General features: G+C 40.0%; 1 protein-coding gene across 1 annotated transcript in view; it reads right to left on the minus strand.

Annotated features, from left to right (window-relative positions):
* Positions 1–24,330, minus strand: part of ENPP1 (ectonucleotide pyrophosphatase/phosphodiesterase 1) — a 95,237-nt gene that overhangs the window by 69,779 nt on the left and 1,128 nt on the right. The gene's annotated exons all lie outside the window — the stretch shown is intronic.

Here is a 24,330-nt window from a genome sequence, read left to right on the forward strand (position 1 = left end):
GGATAGAGAGAAACACTGTTGACTGATGATGTATGGAGGGGATTATAATCAATGTAATGAAACAAGTCATATGAATGGTTGAATGTGAAACTGATGATGTGCCCTGTAAACTTTCACTCAATCCACAATAAAAACCTTAATAAAAAAAAAACAAACCAGAGAGAATGGAAGCAAATACTGTTGAATGATGATGCACGGAGATTTTAATCATTGCAATGAAATAATAAGTGTACAACAGATGTTCTCCCATGTAAACTATTACTCAATAAACAATAAAAACTTAAAAAAAAAAGTCTCTACTAAGATTCACAAAAGTCATTATGGCAAGATCTGTCAATTTATAGCCAGCGTAGATTAAAGAGGTGTGTGGCACTGTAAAACAAGCGCTGAAATGCTAACCACAAGGTTGGTGGTTCAAACCCACCAGACGCTCCTTGGAAAGCCTATGCAGAGTCTCTGTGAGTTGGAAACCACTCTACTGCACTTAACAACAAGAACAACAACAACAGATCGAAGACCACAATCATAGGAGGAGGACTAAAGTGCTACAATAGAAGAGTAAAGGAAAAAGAATTTTATAAAGTTTTAAGCAATAACTAGAAATTAGATTTTCTACACAAAATGGCAAAGAAAACTCCAAAAACAGCTAGAAAATTCACTTTGGCCATTGGTGGACAAGATCATTTATTATCAAACTTCTGCTTATAAGAGTTGGAGCAGCAGCAATCAGAGGTGAATGGCAATGTAAGAGGCAAACACGAAGGCACTTCCTGTGGCTCCGCACAGATCCCTGCTTGTGAGGCAGAACTTGTCATTACCTGTTCAGTTACAGTTGTTACACCACTTCTAGGATGTCTCTGTGCAAGTTCCAAGCAAGCTAGGATCACAAGCCATAGCACTTCCCCTAGGAGCAACTCCTACACTTCTTCTGTGGATCGAAGGAACCCATGCTCTGTGAATGGCAGTGCAGCACTTTCACCAACATAAAAAAGGAAAAATGTTGCTTTAAAATGTGAGGTGTTGAGACAAGTGTCCACAAATGTGGGTATCAAAGATATAACACAAGATTCACCATCAATACATGCTAAACATTAACCAATAGAATTGCTGGATGTAGGTCACCATTTCTAACAGTACTTCCTGCTAACCCATAGCACCACTCAGGTACTCCCAAAAGAACTATAGTCACAATGAAGGACGATACATACTCCTTTGGGATACTTACATTCTTCTTTCTCATATCTTTCTTTTGAAAGAAGAAAAGAAGAGAGAAATAAAAGCAGAAGAAGGCAGGAAAGTTTTTAAATGAAGATACAAACTTCTTGTTGTTTTTAAGTGCTGGCAAGTTGGTTCTGATCCATAGTGAACCTGTATAGGGTTTCTGAGAAGCAACTGGTGATCTTGAACTGCCAACCTTGCAGTTCAAACAGCTTTGCACTCTGGCTCATTAACCCACAGCACCACACCAGGACTCCAAGATACAAAATAGAAATCCTTAAATTATTACTTTAAATACTGGTTCCTTTAAATGTTCCCTAGGTATCACGTGGGGGATATCAGCTGTATCTTTAAGAACATTCTTGTCTGACACTGTGTACGTAAAAGAGAGACTACAATGCCCCATTCTAACATAAAACTCTTTCATGTTAGTGGCTAACAATGGGGGGAAATGCAATTCAAACAAATAATATGGATCTCCACAGTATAGTGTTGGTTAACTAGTCCCTTGGGCAGATAAAATTATAAACTGTTTGTCCAAAAAAAAAAAAGTTTCCAGCACCTGTTATATATTTAAGCCATTTTACAGCTTCCATAATTTTCAATGAATTATTCTGGTAGGTAAGCATGTGAAGGAAAGATTAAAAACAAAACCTCCTATCAGTAACCCAACAGCAATAAGAATTAGAAAATAACTTTTTGAAAGGAAGGTTGGAATGAAATAGTAAGATAAGAGCTTGCTTTAAAAAGTACACACAATATTATTCCTCTACCAATTAAACTATAAGGAAATCATTAAAATCATAAAAATGAAAAAAACAAAAAAAACACAGCTACTTTCAATTAAAAATACAAGTAGGACAAAAGCAAGACCCTAATCACAAAGGGATTCTCATTCCTTTATATCCAATTTTGTGTATGGCACTTGTAGCTGTATGATCTTGAGGAAGCCCAATCATCTATGTAGGTCCTTTACTGGTAAAATGAAGGGCTGGACTGGGTATTTACTGTGGTCCCCAGCAAATCTAGAGTATCTATAGATCTACTTCACCTACCAATTGAGCCTCACATTTGGGTCCCTCCTAACTCAATATATTCTGTACCCTCATTTCTCAAGACCTATGGCCCCAAATATGTACATGTATAAGATTCTTGTTTGAATGTAGGCCTCTCACGAGAAATACATGTTAATGCCAGGCCTAGTTTCTAGAGGAATGGTGTCGGCAATTCACCTGCTCCCTATTCTTGGTGTATGGAATCTCTCCAGGGACCCTCCATTGGATGGACTTACCCAGGGCAGGGATTTTCATCTCACTTTCTGATCATGTCCACTTATTTCTGTGTCAATAAAGGTCAAGCCTTTTCCAAGGAAAGAATACTCAGTATTCAGGTATTCAAAGCAAAGAACACCCAAGCCGTTTCAAAGGAAACAGTAACTTCTGCTTGAGTCAGTACATCACTTCTCCCTGGTCTCACCAAGTGCTTCCACAGACTATTTCTCTCTCGAGTAAAAGGAGGTCAAAGAATAAAATATCCACCTAGTAGTTGAAACTAACACTTTCAGAAAAAGTACAATTTTGAACACAACCTTCAATTCATGACTTGTGTACTTTCACTGAAACTTGAGAGGTAAGCACTCAGTAAGACCAGTGACAGAAAACATCTTAGCTATAAAGCAGCATCTTGCTCTTAAAAGGGAATATTGTTAAAGTGCTGTTGAGTCACTTCCAACTCAGAGACCCTGTATAGGGTTTCCAAGGAGCAGTGGGTGGGTTTGAACTGCCAACCTGTGGTTCGAAGTCCAGTACTGATCCTACAGCATCACATCAGTGGGTAATTTAGTCAGAAACAGCTTCCAGCTACTAAAGATTGGATTCATACCCACAAACCAAATTGTCCATGAGTGATCACAGAATTAATAACTATCAACACTATCACACTTGGTCTGATGGGTTAAGTGGCCATCAACTATTGTTAAGTGCTGTCGAGTCAGTTCTGACTCACAGCTATCCCTGTATAGGGTTTCCAAGGAAGAGCTTGAGAATTTGAATCACCGACCTTCCGGTTAGCTGTCCAGTACTCGTCTTACAGCGCTGCATCAGGACTGTTACTATAGCGAAATAGATCAATAAAACTTAGTGATCGTTTTCCATGTTGTGGCTTAAGAAAAAAATATTTTTATTTAAATCATCCTCTTTTAAAAGCTAATTAACTGACAAAAGAGACCTTTTAGAAAGGGTCTTATAAGGTAGATTCCTAACTCTTGCCTAATAACTACATAAATTAACAGATGGAAGTAAATATTTAAAGGCATAAAATGAAATGACTAGAACAAACTATGGGTAAAACTCTTTTGTTGTCCATTTCCACTGAACCCAGTTTTTAAGAATAAATATAGTGTGCTTTAGTCACTGTGTTCCAAAAATTACTGCAAAGAAAAAAAAAAATCAGATAAATTTAACTACGTTAAATTCTTTTTACCTTTTGGTTATCATCTCTGACCTACTACCTGCCTAGGCAAGAAAAATCATGTCTTTTGGATAAGACCCACAGGCTTTAATTTATCTTTTAGTCCATCTTTTTTTGTCCTCTGCCTGAGGTTAGGAAGGGCTGTCTTATACCATAAAGTATTTTTTTCCTTCCTTTCCTATCATATGAGTTTCACTCAATTTAAAAAAAAATGTATCTAAAATCATATAATACTACTTTTGTAGGTGGAAAGTCAAATTTTGATTAAATGTGCTAGTTTTATAGTATCTAGAATAGTGATGATCCTGGGGGTAGGGTACGGGTTGGGGGCAGGTAAGAAGAACTAAGGCAAAAAGAGCCTGAACATCTGAAGCTTGTATTGCCAGAAAGTACCAAACCAAAACCAACACCTGCATATGGCTGTTTGCTGAGAACCTGAAATATGAGTCATGTGACGGAAGAACTAAAAATACATTTTCACTTAATTTCAATTAATAATTATTTTAATTTAGATAACCACATGTGGCTTGTAATTTCCATACTGGACTAAGCAGTTCTAAAAACTTAAAATCTAGCACAAAAGACAAAAGAGTGATGAAATGGGCAAGTAAAACAAACAAGGCTCCATGGAACCTGTACAACATATAGAGTGAATCCAAATATAAATTATGGAACTTAGTAATAATGTATCAATATTGGCTCAGTTGAAACATACGCACAAGAATGCAAAACATTAATAAGAGGATTAACTGGGTTTAAGGGGCTTTAGGAGATTCATGGGAACTCTATATTTTTTGCCCAATTTCTCTGTAAAGCTACCCACAACCATTGCCACTGAGTAAGCTCCGACACATAGAAACCCTCCTGAACAGAGGAGAACCGTTTGTTTCATAGTGTTTCCAAAGCTGTGAATCTCTGTGGAAGATGACGGCCTCATCTTTCTCCCATGAAGTAGCTAGTGGACTTGAACCACTGATCCACCAACCTTTCGGTTAACAGTCCAACACTTAATCCACGGCACCACCAGGGCTCTGTTGTAAACTTGAACTCCTCTTTGTCTAAGTAATAAAGTCTATTAAAAGAAAGAAAGTGTGATCTTTTTATCTACACCCACCTTGTCTGGCCCCCCTCCCCTTAGTCTATTCCTGTCACTAAAGCTAAAGTGACCTTTCTAAAATGTAAATCAGATCTCCACACTAAAAGAAGAAAACGATTTCAATGATTTCCAATTGCTCTCACAACAAAATTGGCCATGGCTCCTAAGGACCTTTCTAGTCTCTGCTAGTGTCACATGCCACCCAGCTCTCGGCATGCCAGCTACCTGGCCTGCTTACCTTTTCTCACTCTTCTGGAGTTGACCATATTCCAACCCCAATGGCCTCTGTTCGTACTCTTGGCTCCCTTCAGAATATTCTTCTACTTGCCTGTCCCTTTCTCAGAGATGCCTTCTTAGGCCAATTCTCCTCTCTACTCTGGAGCGCTGGTAGCATAGTGGTTACGAATCGGGCTGCTAACCTCAAGATGGGAAGTTCAAAACTACCAGCCATTCCATGGGGGAAAGATGAGGCTTTCTGCTTCTGTAAAGATTTACAGCCTCGGAAACCCTGTGCAGGGTCACTATGAGTCAGAACCGACTCCACGGCACATAACAACTCTGGAGTCCTGGTGTGGTGCTGCAGGATACGCACTGGACTGCTAACCTCAAGGATGGAGGGTCAAACCCACCAGACGATACTCAGAAACCCTATATGGGGTTGCTGTACGTCAGAACCGAATTGAGAGCATTAACAACAACAACAACAACAACAGCAGCTCTAGGGCAGTGTTAAACACTCAGCAGCTAGCCAAAAGGCCATTGGTTTGAGCCCACTAGCTGGTCCAAGAGGGGAAGGTCTGCTTTCATGAAGATCACAGCCTTGGAAATGCCGTGAGGCAGTTCGTTGTTCTGTCTTCTGCAGGCTCCTTATAAGCTGGAATTGACTCAACGGGGGTGGGGATGGGGGGATACTCATTGATTTAACCCTCCCAACAAACCTATACGGTAACAACTATTAGTATCACCATTTCAAAAGTGAGGAAACTAAGGCTCAGAGAAGTTAAAGTAGCTTGTTCAAAGCCACACAGTAGTTAGTGACAAAAACAGGATTCAAACCCCAACAGTCTGGCTCCAGAGTGTGTCCTCTAACTACTAAGTGTGCAGCCTCTTCATGAAAAAGTGATTTGGGGATACAGGAAGTCAGGCCACAGAGAAGCTGAGGAGTGTTTCCTGTGGGAAGATGGATGGAGGTATATCCCAGGGGTGCCTGGCATTGGATGAAATAAAGAGAAGTGAAAAGATCACCCCGGAGGTACAGACAGAGGCGTATCTGGGTATAGCAAGGATGGAACTTGCCTGGGATACCACCTGACGGGGCACTGATGAGAAGTTTCTATTTGCCATGGCAGTTTCAAACACCAGCCATAAGAGATCATTCAGCAATTTTACAATAACTGTCATAAATGCTATTTTCTATAGATATGCCTCTGGGTACAAAACAGCATTAATCTGTGCCGAATATACCTGGAGAATGGTACAGTCCTGACCTGACTGAAATGGAAAGTACATTTCAGCACAGATGGAACATCTGCGTGTGATATGCATCTTGAGCCCCTTGTTGACGCTCTAAATTAACCACGTACCATACGAACAGAAGGTGGCCGAAACTTCTGTCAGTCCTTTGTTATAAAAAGGATACTAAAAGAAAACCATCAAACAAAACCACTTGCTGCTGAGGTGACTTTGATTCACAGCAAGCCCATGTGTGTCAAAGTAAAATTGTACTCCATGAGGTTTTCAATGGTTGCTATTTCAGAGGTAGATCTCCAGGCGTTTACTGAGGCTCCTTTGTTGTTGTTGTTGTTGTTAAGTGCCATCCAGTTGGTTCTGACCCTCTATAGGGTTTCCAAGGAACGGCTGGTGAGTTTGAACCGTAGACCTTTTGGTTCAATCTAACCTTGGGTAGACCCAAATTGACAACCTACTGGTTCACACACAAGCTACTGTCCTACCCATATAGAACCACAAAGTCCTATATTTGTTAGGAAGAAACTGATATACACACACAGAGATGAGTCCTAGAAAAAAAATCAATCAGATCATTAATAGTAGATAATTAGGTTAAAAAAAAATTTTTTTTAATTTTCTTCACATTTGTTGGTAATGTGCAGTATTTTTTATATCAAAAGCAAAATATTGTAAGGTAGCTAAACAAATATTCGAGACAGTAGGAAGCACACCTTAACCAACCCCCTCATATTATGGATAGAGAAACTGAGTCAGAGAAGTTAAGTGACTATTCAAAGGTCACACAGCAAATAATTCTTGTAACTCCATCTTTAGGAATGTTTGGGACATGACCCTCTCTGACTTCCAAACCCTTTCCTGAATCATTCCAGAACGATTAATGCTTTGCTTTTTCTTTTGAGATGCAAGAGATGACAAATATATACATTCCTTTACGTCAACATTCTTCACATTTACTTCTTTTGAACTGATTAATAAGGTATTTAAATCAATAAAGCATAAGTGAGGTTGTTTCATACTTATTTCCCTAGATAAGATCAATATAGTCTATTCATATAGTTCCTCAGCCCACACTCCTTCCTCTTGAATAGATTTCATTCACCTGTATCCTAGTCTCTAGAAGATTCTAATCTAAATGATGTTGGGTGGCAGTTTGTAGGAAGCCAATGTGTTTGGGCAATGCAGTATTATGGAATAAACTCTGTGTGCCAAAGGTATTTAACTTGATTCAGCACCACCTGAAAAAACTTCAGTATATGATTCTTTTGTTTTGGCTTTCTGCCAAGTATATTGTTGATTATGTAGAAGACAGTACAGTGGAAATTTTGTATTGATGAATTCTACTGATGTATGATGTAAAAAGAATCTAGAGTGATAGTCTGATAGATAAATGGCTAAATTGGAAATAGCATTTGAGTATTATCAGATCACTGCAAAGGCAGAAGATTGGCATACCTGAAAGCAATAAAAAGTAATTAAAGGACAAGCCAGGGCAGGGTAAGTTACAGACAATTAAAGTATAAGGGGGGAAAAAATGAGAGCATAGGTAGGCTTGTGAAAGGTGGAAACTGCACATGTGAAAGGAGGTAAGAGACTACAGAATGCCTGAACACTTCAAAGAAAGCAAGACAGCTTAGAACAATGTACATCTGAGTGCAAGGAAGGAAAAGGGCTAAATGCAAGAAATAGTACCACCATTTCAACCCAATGCCACTGGCTTGAGGTTGCTAAGGAAGTCTTTGTTTTTTGTTTGGTTTGTTTTTAAACCATATCATCACACATTTAGTCCATGGCAGAGCAAAAGCTGACTCGAACTTCCAACTAAAGAAGGTCTGATTGCTGTTAAGCCTTGTACACCAACTCAGAGACCCTCCACAGCACTGCTTCTTAAGCTTGAACACACAGACAAACTCCTTGAGGTCTTATGAAGGTGCAGATTCTGGTTCAACAGACCCAAGATTTGGTATTTCTTACAAATTCCCATGGGATGGTGGTGATGCTCTGGTCTGCAGGCCACACTTTGAATAGCAAAGATACCAAGTATCTTCTGAGTAGGGAAAAAAAAAAAAAACAGTTAAATGAAAGTTTATCAAAAATACCAAGAAAAGTGATTATTCCTTCAGGGCACACTGTCTGTGACTCCATGAGAAACCATTTTCATACATCATTTAATTCAAATCCACCCACTAGCTCTGCCAGAAAGAGACCTGGTGATCTGCTTCCACAAAGATTACAGCTTAAAATATGCTCCGGGGCAGTTCTACTCTAACGCAGGGACAGGGTCACTATGAGTTGGCATTAACTAGTGGAAGCTAATATTCAGGAAACTTAAGTTACTTACCTACATTAAGACAGCTAAATAACAGTACCAGGATTTAAGCCAACTCCTGTCTGACTTCAAAGCTGTGCTGTGATAATATATGTTGTTGTTAAGTGTCATCAAGTAAGTTCCAACTCATGGAAATCCTATGGAGCGGCTGATGAGTTTGAGCCGCCAACCTTACTGTTGAAACTGACTTTACAGTCCAGTGCTTATCCTAGCACCAGGACTCCCTGATAATATATCCCATGGTAATATATATTGATGAGATTAACATAATTATTAATGTTAGTGATTTGGGAACATCTGAGAAGTTTCTGTGAGCCATAATTTTTCATCTTAGACATGAGAATAATCTAAGAGTTGTGGGTTGCATCAAAGAATGATATAGGTGTACAAGTACTTGAAAATCTATAAAATAGCCTATATAAATAAGGATACAAATTGTGGTAATTAGCTCACAATGTTCTTTTTACCTTTTTTGTTTTAATCTTAATATTCCCCCATCTCTAGTTCTTAAAATATTATTGAATGCACGTTTTTCTTTAAAATAGATATCCTTAAAACTTTGGGTTTCAAGGTCCCTTTTATGCTCTTAAAAATTACTTCAGACACCAAGAAACCCTTTCAGGTAACTGTAGACATTCTCCTCTAAAATGACACCAAACCTTAACAAGTGGTAGTTCCAGAAAGGTAAGTCACAACATGAAACTTGAAACAGTAATAATGAACTTTTCATACTTGTTTATATTGAAATCCATTAGTCTGCCTTGCACGTTGAATGGAACTTATACCCAGCATTGGTCATTGGACAATAACGGTTTACCAAGTTACAGAGATCTTCCAAATATTGACACATTGTATCAACAAAATACCACATTCACTAATATCTCCAAAGGGTTCACTGGAAAAGTCTCTAAGAAAGCTGTGAAGTTCACAATGGTAGAACTTTTCCAAATTTTTATTTTTGCTTAAAAGCGCAGATTTTATCATAAGCAACAGACACCTTCATTTGTTTTCCTTAAAGTGGCAAGGTAACATCATTCATTTTTTTAAAAAATAAGTGCAAAATCCCAAATCTTACTAACCAGTTTGTCAGTTATTCATTCCAATAAAAATGATGTTCCATGCAAAAATACAAAAGACACGCACACAAAAACAGTTCAGGTAGCAACTCAATCACACAATTGCTTTTCCTTAAGAAAACAAGGATACATTAGTAGGCAGCTGATGCTTCTAATATTACCTCACAGAATATTAAAAGATAAGTAACTGAGGGTTGAGTTTAATGACATATGCTTCATTAAGGATGATCTTTTAGTGAAAATGGCTTATTTTTAATTGTAGTACATGGCAACTTGTAGAGTTTGGCATCACTTGATTCCTGGTAAGGCATCAGCAGTTTTGCCCACCGTTGCTTTCACATCATCAGTGTAATGTCACTTTAGCTTCATGCTGATACTAGGTACTGTTGAGTCCATTATGACTCATAGCAATGAGACCAAGTGGAAATCAGAGGATTTCCTTGGTTGTAATGGTTACGAATCGGGCTGCGAACCTTAAGGTCAGCGGTTCGAAACTACCAGCCGCTCCGCGGGAGAAAGATGAGACTTTCTACTCCCGTAAGGATTTACACCCTCGGAAACCCTGTACAGGGTCATTATGGGTCGGAACCGACTCGACGGCACTTAACAACAACAACAGATTTTTACATAGGAGTCCTGGTGTGATGCTGTGGGCTAATGTGTCAGACTGCAAAGTCATTTTAACTGCAAGGTCTGTGGTTCAAGCTCACCAGCTTCTCCTACACAGGGTCGCTATGGGTAGGAATCGACTCTACGGCACTTAACAACAACAACAATCTTTACATAAGCACATTGCCAGCTCTTCCTCCCGTGGAACCCTGGTGGTGCAAACAGATACGCACAAAGCTGCTTGAAAAGTTGGTGGTATGAACACAACCAATGTCTTAAGTGTTGTAATTAGAATAGTTTTGACATCACGGTCCACAGAAAGGGTCATAAAGACCTCTCAGGTAGCCACAGATCATATTTTGAGAATGGCTGGCTGCCCTAAAGGGTTTGGCTGAAACTTTGACCTACTCATGCTGTATTTTGCCAAATAAACATTTTTTTTTAATCGAAAATCACTTAAAATTACTCAGGAGCAATATGAGACTCTACTGGGGGGATGTGGGGGGAATCTCATAATGACAGTTGTATTTCTTTTGCGGCACAATGGTGGTGGTGATGGTTGTGTGCCACCAACTGGGTTACAACTCATTGTTGTTGTCAGGTGCCCTCGAGTTGATTCTGATTCATAGCAGCCTTAATGCACAACAAAAAGAAACATGCTGGGACCTGCATCAACCTTATACCCGTTGTTAAGCTTGAGCCCACTGGCCCACTGCCACCACCTCTGCCACTGCACCAACCCGTCTCATTGAGGGTCTTACTCGTTTTCGCTGACCTTCCACTCTACCTAGCATGATATCCATATTCAGGGACTGGACCCTCCTGACAATATGTCCTAAGTAGGAGAGACGAAGTCTGGCCATCCTGCCTTCCAAGGAGCACTCTGGTTCTACTTCTTCTAACACAAATTTGTTTGTTCTTACAGCAGTCCATGGTGCGTGTAATAGTCTCCAACACCATAACTCAAATGAATCAACTCTTCTGCAGTCTTCCTTAGTCAATGTCCAACTTTCACATGCACAAGGCTATTGAAAATACCATGGCTTGGGTCAGAAGCAACTTAGTCCTCAAACTAACATCTTTGCTCTTGAACACTTTAAAGAGGTCTTATGCAGCAGATTTGCCTAATGCAATACGACATTAGATTTCTTAACTGCTGCTTCCATGAGTGTTGATGGTGAATCCAAGCAAAATTTAATCTTTGACAACTTCAATATTTGTCTCCATTTATCATATTGCTCCAGTGGTGAGGATTTTTGTTTTCTTTACATTGAGGTGTAACCCAAACCAAAGGCTGTAAACTTTGATCTTCATCAGTAAGTATTATAAGTTCTCTTGGCTCTCAGCAAGCAAGGTTGTATCATCTACATAACGCAGGTTTATTAATGGCTCTTCCTTCAATCCTGATGCCATGTTGTTCTTCATATACTCTAGCTTCTAGGATTATGTGCTCAGCATATAGATTGAGTAAATCTGGTAAAAGAATACAACCCTGGCATATACATTTCCAGATTTTAAACCATTCAGTGTCCCCTTGTTTTGTTCGAACGACTGCCTCTTGGTCTATGTACAATTTCTTGATGAGCACAATGAAGCATTCTGGAATTCTCATACTCCTCAACTCAGTCTATAGATTGTCATGATCCACACAGTTGAAAGCCTTTGCATAGTCAATAAAGCACTGGTGTTCTCAACTTTCAGTCAAGATCCATCTGACATCAGCGATATCCCTCATTCTAAATCCTTGTCTGAATCTGGCTTGAACCTCTGACAGTTCCCAGGCAATGCTTTTGAATTATCTTGAGTAAAATTTTACTTGTGTGTGATAATAAAGATATCATTTAATGATTTCCACATTCCATTTGCTCAACTATCTTTGGAATGGGCACAAATATGGATCTCTTCTAATCAGTTGGCCAGGTAACTGTCTTTTGAATTTCTTGTCATACTTGAGTGAGTGCCTCCAGTCTGCCTCAATTTGTTGGAAGATGTCAACTCAATTTTAATTCCTGGATCCTTGTTCTTTGCCAATGCCTTCAGTGCCCCTTCAACTTCTTTCATTATCACTGGCTCTTGATCATATGCTACCTCCTGAAATGATTTAAATTGACCATGTCTTTTTAGTACAGTGACTCTCTGTATTCCTTCTATTTTGTTTTAAGGCTTTCTGCATCATTCAATAGTTTGCCCACAGAATCTTTCAGTATTTCTAGTCAAGTTTTGAATTTTGCCCCCTCAGTTCTTTTAGTTTGAGAAATGTTGAACATGATCATTCCTTTTGGTTCTATAATTATCATGTGATCTCCAGTATTGGTTCTATCACCAAGGCCACATTATCCAACTTCCTCTGTTTCCAACCTTTGCATTCCAATCACCAGGAATTATCAATGTATCTTGAGTGACTGTCTGATCCATTCCAGACTGAAGAAGTTGGTAGAATTCTTGTATTTCATCATCACTGGATTTAGTGATTGGTGCAAAATTTTAAATAATAGTTGCATTAATTAGTTTCTTTGTAAGCGTATGGGTATTATGTTATCACAGACAGCATTACACTTCAAGACAGATCTTGAAATGTTCCTTTTAATGATGATTGGGACACCACTCCTCTTCTATTTGTCATTCCCAGCATACCAAACCATGTGATTGTGAGAGTCAAAATGGCTAATACCAGTCCATTTCAGCTCACTAATACCTTGGACATTGATGCGTATGCATTCCATTCCATTTTTGACAACTTCCAACTTTCCTAGACTCATATTTCGTACATTCCATGTTCCAATTATTAATGGATTTTTGCAGCTGTTTCTCCTCATTTCCAGTTGTGCCCTATGAGCAAATGAAGGTCTCAAAAACTTTATTTCATCTGCGTCATCATGGTCAACTCTACTTTGTGGAGACAGCTCTTCTCTGTCGTATTTTGAATTCCTTCCAACCTGAGGGGCTCATCTTTCGGCACTGTATCTGACAATATTGTTGTTGTTAAGTGTCATCGAGTCAGTTCCTACTCACAGCGACACTAGGATCAGCTGGGGAGTTTGAACTGCTGACCTTGTTGTTGAAACCAACATTTTGGTCCAGTGCTTTATCCCACAGTGCCACACCAGGACTCCATATCTGACAATATTCTGGTGCTATTCATAATGTTTCACTATTCACCTGACAGTGTTTCACTGCTATTCATAAGGTTTTCAGTGGCAAAACATTTGGAAGTAGTCTGCCTCACCTTCTTCCAAAGCTCAGCTGAAACTTGTCCACCAAACTACTGGAGGCATAACGTCCAGCATCACAGAAATGCGCACAAACCACCAGTGTGACAAAATGACAAACGAGTGGTGGCAGGTGACCCTGTATAGGGTTTCTTAGGCTGTGAATATTTAAGGAGGTAGAAAGCCTTGTCTTTCTTCCACAAAGCCACTGGTAGACTCAATCTGTTGAACCTGGGGCTAGTAGCTCAGCTTGGCATCCACTATGCAACAGGGCTCCTGCTGTTGCACAACAGCACCGTAAATAACTACTTGAGTTTCTGTTCAGTTTTCTGTCCCTAAGAGACCACAAGGCCCCTGGTGACTAATTAAGCCCCAGATGTTTGTTAATAACAAAAGGCTTTCCAAAGGAAAGAAATCAGCCTTCGGAACAAGCTACTTTCTCAAGAATATTCTCCGAAAAACATGATCTTTAAGACTCTAGAATCGCTCCTGTGACAGGATGATTGCCCATTAAATCTGTGTAAAATCCGAAACTAGGGTGTGGAAAGAATTAATTCATTAATGAAATATACACCTTGTTGTTGTGTTGTTGGGTGCCATCGAGTCGGTACTGACTCATAGCGACCTTATACACAGCAGAACGAAACACTGCCCAATCCGGGGCCAACCTCACTATTGCCACACTTGAGTCCATCGATGCTGCCACTTGACCCATCCATCTTGCAGGGGGTCTTCCTCTTTTTCTCTTACCAAACATGATATCCCTCTCCAGCGACTGGTCTCTCCTGACAATATGTCCAAAGACGAAGTTTGGCCATTATGGCCTCTAACGAGCACTCTGGCTGCACTTCTTCCAACACAGATCTATTTGTTCTTTTGGCAGCCCATGGCACTTTCAATATTCTACTCCTCATTTATTGATTATTCTGTTATGCAACACTTCACATTTATGATGATGGTAAACCATCAACTATCTGGCTGTTTTTTTGCATTAAGAACATATGTCTGTCAGTAACAAGTGCTGAGTTATGAGGCGAAAATAACACTGGCTGCAATGGTTACCGTTATATTTCAAGTTGGCTGAACCCATGACTTAGTGGTTTGGCAGTTAATGTAATGATGTAGTTATCTGCCATTTTGGGATTTGATGTAGTCATTTTTCATTTTCTCATAAAGATCTGGTCATTGGAATCTAGTCATGTCAACAACTGAGGAGTGGGTATACTTGCAAAAATTCCAAAATGACTTTCCAAATATGACTCTATTTCCCTATTCTATTGCTTTAAAACATGCAGCAGAAAGAAAACTTGGATTAAGAAGAAAGCCACTTACCAACAGTGCTTACACTGGAAACTCACAATAGCAACATTCTGATGCCATAATGATTTTAAAAAATGCACTAATCTAGCCTTTCACCAGGGAGATTAAATTGTTGAACTGTCTAAAGAAACATATTATATATAACTAGCGAAGCAATCTTCATTCTCATGCATGCAGAAGTTGGACAATGAATAAGGAAGACTATAAAAGAAATGATGCATTTGAGTTATGGTGTGAGAGCAGAGTGTTGAAAGTACGGTGGGTTGCCAAAAGAACAAACAGATCTGTTTTTAGAAGAAGTACAGCCAGAGAGCTCCTTGAAAGCCAGGATAGCCAAACTTTGTATCTCATGCTTCGGACATGTTATCAGGAGGGACCAGTCACTGGAGAGGGAGATCATGTTTGGTAAAGTGGAAGGTCGAAGAAAAAGAGGAAGACACCAACAAGATGGATTTGCACAGTGGCAGCAGCAATTGGCTCAGGAGTAGCAAAGATTGTGAGGTTGGCTCAGGAAAGGGCAGGGTTTCATTCTGTTGTACATAGGATGGCTATGAGTCGGTACCGACTCAATGGCACCTAACAACACCAAGCGATCTTTGGTGTCACCCCCCAGTAGAATTATCGGTGTTTAAACTATGTATTTTCTTATATTGGTTAGGGCAAAGGAGAAATGGAAACTCAATGGCACACCAAGCTTGGTGAATCTGAATATAACATTAGTCATCATGGAAAATGCAAATAGAGGTAATGGCATTATCTGTAGTTTATCATCGTTTACTATTTAATATTGGAGTGACTTTTGCCTACAGATTTAACCCACTATTTCTCAAAGTGGAGTAAATGAACTAACATCTTAGTGACCTGCGATGCTTGTTAAAATGTAAGCTTCAGAGATCAGCTCTAAGTCTTCTAAATTATAATCTGTGGGGTTATAACCCAAAGCCACTGCCATCAACTTGATCCTAACTCTTAGCAACTCTAGGGTTCCCAAGGAGTGGCTGGTGATCTTGAGCTGCCAACCTTGCAGTTCAAACCAACTTTGCAGTCCAATGCATTAACCCACAGCGCCACACCAGGCCAGGGCAAAACTTTCCCACAGGGTTGGTAAGGCTATAATCTTTATACAAGCAGACTGCCACATCTTTCACCGACACAGTAACAGTTGGGTTCAAACCACTGCCATTTCAGTTAGCAGCCAAACTCTTAACCACAGTACCCACCACCAGGGCTCCTTGCCCCAAGATGAGAGCCCAGGAATCTTTGACAAGTGCTCTGGTAATTCTTATGTACACTGTTTGAGAAATTTGATTGAACCCCAGTTTTCTTCTCTGCAAAGCACGATGGAATGTCGCCATACTTTCCTATTGCAGCGTTGTTGAGATTCATTTATGTAGAGAAAATGTTTTCTAAAAGAGCAAAGTGCTGTGTGATTAATGACAATCATCTAAACTTCCTTCACCTGCTTTTGTTTTTTATTTTACAAAATCTTCTTCCAAAAACTAAAATTGAAGTAGAAGAAAATAAGAAAAAAAAAAAAAAATAGTAGATGGGATCCTAATTCTTATGCTTGAACCTCAGATAACTAATATTCAGGGAATAAAGTATTCTAGTTAACATTCAACTGAATAATCTGGTCACTCTCCAAAAAATGCTTCCTAAATGAATTATGTATTACACTTTTTTTCCTTAGTAAATATATAAGTTAGCTCCTATTTGATGCAAAAGATTTTCTTGTTGAGTCAGCATTCTGAGTATCAGTTCTTGCTGCATAGCATTTAAACTCAGAAGAGTAATCTCTGTTCTGCCTTGAGCTCATTTACTAACAGGCTCCTTGTTTGTTTTGTTTTTGTTGTTTGGGAAATATTTTATGGTTGATGGAGACATGTTTATTTTAACCAGAGCCAAATCTCCAATTACAAGCTGTAATTCAAAAGCTTATTTGTTCCTAAGTTGTTTGGAACTTGAAATTCCTCTCCTCCTAGCAAAAAAAATAATAATGAAAGTTATGAATCATAATTAATTTCTCTTTCTTGTCTATAAAGCCCATAAAAAAGATGAAGTACCTGTGTTATTTTTGCTAAATCACAGAAGTATTTTGCAATGGTATACATCACACTCAACAACAAAATTGAATATAAAACTATTCATTTACCTTAATATGTTGTTGTTAAGTGCCATCGAGTCAGGTCCGACTCATATCCACCCTGTAGTATACGGTTTCTGAAGAGCAGCTGGTGAGCTTGAACCACCAATCTTAACGGTTTAAGCCAACTTTACAGCCCAGCACATTAACCTGCAGTGCCATAAAATCAGGGGGTGGGATGGGTGTGGTGGAAAGAGTTAAATGACAGAAGATGAGAAACTCTTAGATAAAAACTCCTATAAAAGATTCCAAAACTTCAATGTTGCCTTATTATACAGAAGGTGTAAATCCTCTTATGCTGTACCAGCTTCTTCTGAAAACCATGATTAGGATAGTGTGGGCTGTTGCTATGCTGTTGGGAGGAGGCAAGTCATCTTTGACTCACAGCGACCCCATGTGGCAGAGTAGAAATGTCCCATAGAGTTACAAATACCTAAACTTCCATCACCTACTTTTCTTTCTTTCTTTTTTTTTAAACCAAACCTTCTTCCAAAAACATAAATGAAGGAAGAGAAATAAGAAAAGAAACAAAAAGAAGAGTTGTAATCTTCACAGAAGCATATCGCTAAGTCTTTCTCCCATGTAGGTGCTGGGTGGATTCCAACCACTAACCTTTCAATCAGCAGCTAAGTGCTTGTCAGTTGCAGCATCAGGCAATACTAAGTGTCCAGAGTTAACTGAACAAGTGTAACAGGAAGGCCCAAAAAGAAAGGTGTTAAAGGAGTGGCAAGAGACTGCTTAGAGTGGAAATAGCGAAAATATAAATGGTGAGAATGACAGAAGACCAGAACATGACCTGAGGAGGAGAAAGGAACTACAGTGAAACCTGGGAGAGCTGGATGAAACACCTTGTTTTTCCAGGTCTCTCAAGTTTTCCACCTCTTACCACTTTTCTATCACTTTCTATTAGAGGAAAGCATCTGATTATTCATATTGACAGGTTTCTGTCATATATAAGTTTCAGGTTTTACTGTAACAGAAAGCAGAATCTGAGAAAACTGTTCCCTACATGTCACAAGGGCTGAATTTTGCATGTGACAGCAAAGTCATTAAAACAGAAAGGAACTTCAGTAAGTGAAGGGGACTCTTATTTGCCAAACGTGGGTTGTTCATACCTAAGTGGCTAGATTCCTGATTGTACCCAGTGGCTACACTCAGATCCACTATATGTATTCATTGGCTAGATTCCACATTCTAGATCCAAGTTGTCACAGTGGTCTTATTTGGCCTTTTAAAAGAAATGCTGGTCTTAGTTGGGAACCTTTTGCAATGGTTCACTACCACTTTGCCCAAATAAAAGTATGCTAGTTTTGATCTTATCCCTGAATATATACCCACGTGTTACCTCTATTAGTACATCTATATATTTGAATTCCTGACCATCTACTAGGCATGCAGATCTGTGGTTCTGAATTCAGTTTTCCAACCTTTGCCTTTCCCGAGTCATAGTGCGACTTAATCTAACAAAAAGGCAGTCCATTCATTCATTTGTTCATCTGTGTCAGGTGCTATATTAGGTACATTAGCGACTGCAACAGAGGTGGTGGTTGTGTGCTATGGAGTCACTTCTAACTCAGAGATCCTGTATTGGGTTTCCAAGACTACAAATTCTTTAAGGGAGCAAAACCTTCAATCTTTCTCCTGTGGAGTGGCTGGTAGATTCAAACTGAACTACTGACCTTGCATTTTGCAGCCCAACTCATAATTCACTACTGGGCTCCTGATCACAACAGTTATTGTTGTTGTTGTTACATGCCGTGGAGTTGGTTCCGACTCATAGCGACCCTGTACAGGGTTTCTGAGGCTGTAAATCTTTATGGGAGCAGAAAGCCCCATCTTTCTCCTGCGGAACAGCTGGTACTTTCAAACTGCTGACCCTGAGGTTACACAGTACTTTACCCCAAAACCCCACTGCTGTTGAATCAATACCAGCTCAGCGACCCTATAAGGCAGAGTAGAACCAACAAGTCATAAGGTTTATCCAGCAGTAAGTGATCTTTATGGAAGCAGACGGTCACGTCTTTCTCCTGCAGAGCATCTGCCAACTTTTCAGTCAGCAGCCAGGTGCTTTAATCACTGCACCACCAGTGATCCTACAAGGACTTTAGGTTCCTTGACAATATTGGTGCATTTGATTAGAACAGGTCAAATAAATACCATAAAGGACAAACAGGACACTTTTCTGACCTCTAGGATACTCCAGTTATTTTGAAGTTAAAATGATTTAACTGTGGCTGACAGCTACTGTTACTGTCATTGTTGTCTCAAGTGCCAACAAGTCTGTTCAAACTCATAATGGCCCAGTATAGGATTTCTGAGGCTGTAAATCTTTGGGGGCGCAAAAACCCTCATTTTTTTCCTGTAGTGCCAACTAGTGAGTTTGAACTGCTGACTTTGTGTTTCACAGTCCAGTGTTTATCCTATAAAACCAACATGTTCCTGGACAGATCCTGTTGTTGTTGTTAAATGCTATAAAGTCGGTTCTGACTCATAGTGGCTCTGCATAATGTTTCTGAGGACTTGCTGGTGGGTTTGAACCACAAGGTTGTGGTTCCAACCACCATGTGGTCTAGTGCTAATCCTACAGCGCCACACCAGGCAGGACTCCATACAGATGTTGTTGTTGTTGTTAAACACCTTCGAGTAAGTTCTGACTCATAGCGACCCTGTATGAGGTCAGTTTGAACCAATGACCTTATGGTTCAAACTGACCTTGCAGTCCTGCACATTAACCCACAGCATCACACCATGACTTCAGATAAGATACTGTTGTTGTTTAGTACCACTGAGTCAGTTCCAACCCAAAGCAACCCTGTATAGAGTTTCCGAGGAGCAGCTAGTGAGCTTGAACTGCCAACCTTGCAGTTCAAACAGCTTTGCAGTCTGGTGCATTAACCCACAGCCCCACACCAGGACTCCCCTTACATAGATACTAGGGGGCTTTAAAAAGTTCCTGGGAAAATCCTATTATTTTTATTTTGCACACATTTTTTGAAGCTCTCTCCTGTAACTTTTATTAACCAAATGTCAATGTAAATTCCAAGTCTGATTAAAGGCAAAGGGCTATCTTGAATATTTTCCATGCTATCTTCTATTGCCAGAGGATGGGGAAAGAAGTTAACAGAGCTAATCTCTTTCACACCCAAATTTTCTATCAGCATGTCAACTTCTGTCACTTTCAAAGAAATTCGTTACAAAGTGGTAGTAACATTCATACAAACATAGATATACATATTCATAAGCTCAGCAAACGTTCACAAACGCAAAATTATTCCTTAGCAGTGCTAACTGTTACTGTTATGTGCCGTGGAATCGGTTCCAACTCATAGAAACCCTGTATAGGGTTTCTGAGGCTGTAAATCTTTACAGGCGCAGAAAGCCTCATCTTTCTCCTATGGAACAGCTGGTAGTTTCAAACTGCTGACCTTGTGGTTCGCAGCCTAATTCGTAACCACTACGCTACTAGAGCTCCTTACTAGAGACCTGTAAATGCAATATGGCTGGAAATTACCCACACCTTTCAAACTGTGCCAGGGAACACGAAAGACATTTCAAATAAATTGGTAAGTCCAACTTCACTGGAAGTCTACATTTTATTTCAAAACCTGCTTTGGAGCCAAGGTAAGGCATTCGTATGAACATCTCTACTGAATCATTGTTTTTACTCCTTGGTGTTTTCCACATTCTTTTTATAAATCAAAACATTTCCAGGGCCCAGAACCAAAAGACCCTAAAACACAGCCTGCTGGTCTTCCCCCAGGATCAAACCCCACAGAAGGGGGCAGGGCAGGGCAGAATCTTCTCTTCTTCATCTACTCTCACAGGTCTACTTCAATTACATTTAACTGGGAAAATTTCAGAAAAAAATGTAGCTGTTATGTTACCGATTATTTATTATCTCTCTGCATGGCAACTCCTGGGCTTATTATCCATGTAGATTTGGAAAGCAACAACAAACCTGTGTGTCTCAGGACCTCTGCCGTGGGGACCCTGCCCTAGTCCCAATTCCAGGAGGCAACTAACTCAATTTACAGCTTCAACTTTATGACAAACTGTTGATAAAATCCCATAATTGCCATGCCTTTCAAGAAGACATGTCCCAGACTCCTTGATGACAATTGTTAAGTTCCTTTTCCAGATGTTTCCTTTTGGAAGCACGTCATTTAGAGAAGGTCTGAGGGAAGAAGGGTATTGAAATTTGAAACAGAAAAAATAAGGAAGAGGTAGTGTTTCATTCTCAATTTAGTCATTAAATCATTATCGTTTCATCGATATGGCAAATGAGTTTGGTGTTACTTGTATGTTCTGTTGTTTAATTGTATATATTCTGGATCAGCACTGGACTGCGAACCACAAGATTTGCAATTCAAACCCACCAGCTGCTCCGTGGAAACTCCATACAGGGTCGCTATGAGTCGGAGTCTGCTCGACAACACTTAACAACAACAAAGTATTCCGACAAGACTTTAGGAAAGAATTCTTTCCAATTCAGTATGTGTTGAAGGAAAAAAATAGTTTAAAAACCCCACTGTCATGGATTGAATTGTGTCCTCCCCCACAAATATGTCAACTTGGCTGGGTCAAGATTCTCAATGGTTTGCAATTACATAATCAGGTAATTTGGCAGTTGCGTAATGATGGAATTATCCCTCTTCCTCATGATGTGATCAGCCACTCAGCTGTAAGGGGATCAGGGTGGGACACAATCCCCTGACTCAGGTCACAGTTCTGACCTGATGTAAGGGGAGTTTTCCCGGGAGGTGGCCTGCATCACTATTATCTTACAAGAGATAAAAGGAGTGAGAAGTAGGGATTTACTGAACTATCACCAAGAGATCAAGAAGAAGAGTGTGTCCTTGCGACCCAGGATCCCTGTGCTGGAAACCTCCCGGACCAGGAGATTAATGCCAGGACACATGGAGACTTCCAAGGAACGTGGGGCTCACAGATGTTGAAAGGAGACCAGGACCTTCCACTAGAGCCAACATAGAGAGAGAAGGCACCCTGAATGAGGACTTCTAGCCTTTCTCACTATGAGAGATCATGGAGCTCTGGTAGCGTAGTGGTTACGAATCGGGCTGTGAACTGCAAAGCCAGCAGTTCGAAACTACCAGCGGGTCTGCAGGAGAAAAATAAGGCTTTCTGCTCCCATAAAGATTTATAGCCTTGGAAACCCTGTATAGGGTTGCTCACTATGAGTCAGAACCGACTACTCGGCACATAACGTCAACGATGACACTATGAGAGAATACATTTCTGTTTATTAAAACCATCCAATTGTGATATTTTTGTTACAGCAGCACTCGATACCTCAGATACCCACTGGATGGAATTATAAAGTATTCATGATTGTCTTATTTATGGAAGTTAGTTTAAGAACACGTCTATGTGAAATTCCCAGATGAACATCATGAGACTCTACAGAGAGCTGTGACTGTAAGTATCAAAGGCACCACCACAAAAGTACACCTTTGCTGATATTTATTGAGGATCTCAAGGTACCTGAGTAGAAATGTTTTGAAAACTGAATTTAATAACTAGAAAACTTCTCAAGACTATAGATATCTTTAGAAATGGTTTTTACATTGGAGTTACATACAGATTCACTGCACTAGTGTGCTTGAAGGTACTCATAAACATATTAAATAATTTAAGTGATCCTATTGCAAAAGCTAAGGAGCTCTGGTAGCGTAGTGGTTACGAATCGGGCTGCGAACCTTAAGGTCAGCGGTTCGAAACTACCAGCCGCTCTGCGGGAGAAAGATGAGGCTTTCTACTCCCATAAAGATTTACACCCTCGGAAACCCTGTACAGGGTCGCTATGGGTCGGACCCGACTCGATGGCACTTAACAACAACAACATTGCAAAAGCTAAGATTTTCCATTGCTGTTATTGTTAAGTGCAGTTGAGTTGGTTCTGACCCATAGCGACCCTGTAGAGTAGTGGTTACAAATCGGGCTGCGAACCGCAAGGTCAGCAGTTCGAAACTGCCAGCTGTTCCGTGGGAGAAAGATGAGGCTTTCTGCTCCCGTAAAGATTTATGGCCTCGGAAACCCTGTACAGGGTCGCTATAGGTCGGAACCGACTCCACGGCACAGCACAACAATTGCAAAAGCTAAGATTTTCCATTGTTATTGTTAAGTACAGTCGAGTTGCTTCTGACCCATAGCAACCCAGTATACAGTTTCCGAGGAGCGGCTGGTGAGCCTGAACCACTGACCTTGCAATTCAAACTGACTTTGCAGTCCAGTGCATTAACCCACAGCACCACACCAGGACTCCATTAGAAAGGGGTAAAAAATTAAAAACTCAGACAAAAATCACCACCACCAACAACAAAAAAAAACTAAGTAAGTTCTTATCAGCATTGTGTGCTCTAGAACTCCTGGCACTGTAGGATAAGTACTGTTAACCATGAGGTCAGCAGTTCAAAACCACCAGCTGCTCTTCAGAAACCCTTTACAGGGTCACTATGATTTGGAACCAAGTTGACAGTACTTAACAACAACAGACTATATGATGCAAAAAACTATCTTGAGCTACAAACTTGATGTGGGTTGGGGCATTTTCATCCTTAGGCTTATTTTTAACCAACAAGGTATAATACCATCTCTTGAGTCTAGAAATGATGGTTCCTCAAAGTACCATGTTGTTAGTTGCCATGGAATCAGCTCTGACACAATGTGACCTTAAAACACCTCCATAATATAGTGCAAATGGAAATGCTTATTACAAAAGCAGAAAGCACAAAAATAAGGAACGAATATTTTCTACTCATTATTGTTCATTTGTAACATTTAAATGACAATATATAAGGAACTCTGGCAGCTTAGTGGTTACAAATGAGGCTGCTAACCTCAAGGTTGGCAGTTCAAAACGAACAGCTGTTCTGCAGGAAAAAGATGAGGCTTTCTGCTCCTGTAAAGATTTGCAGCTTCGGAAATCCTGTATAGGGAAAATCCCGTGCAGGGTCACTATGAGTCTGAACCGACTCCACTGTACTTAACAACAACAACAACAACAACAACATGGAATCCTGGTGTGGCGCTGTGGGTTAATGCACTGAACTGCAAGGTTGGTTTGAACCTCAAGGTCAGTGGTTTAAGCTCACTAAAATATTTATAAATCTAGGACTTCAATATGGTGTTAGTGGTGGTGTGCTGTGGAGTTGGTTCCTACTCATAGCTACCCTGTAGCTATGTAGACAGTCTCCGAGGCTGCAAATCTTTACTGGAGCAAAAAGCCCCATCTTTCTCCCTCGGAGCAGTTGCTAGCTTTGAACTGCTGACCTTGAGGTTAGCAGCCCAGCTCATAACCCACTATGCTACCAGAGTTCCTTTACTATAATAAAAATATCTTTGTCTCCCTGCAGTTTTCAATGTATTTTCCCACA

Source organism: Chrysochloris asiatica, unplaced genomic scaffold (genome assembly GCF_000296735.1).
Source record: "Chrysochloris asiatica unplaced genomic scaffold, ChrAsi1.0 scaffold00013, whole genome shotgun sequence".
Taxonomy (NCBI): Eukaryota; Metazoa; Chordata; class Mammalia; order Afrosoricida; family Chrysochloridae; genus Chrysochloris; species Chrysochloris asiatica.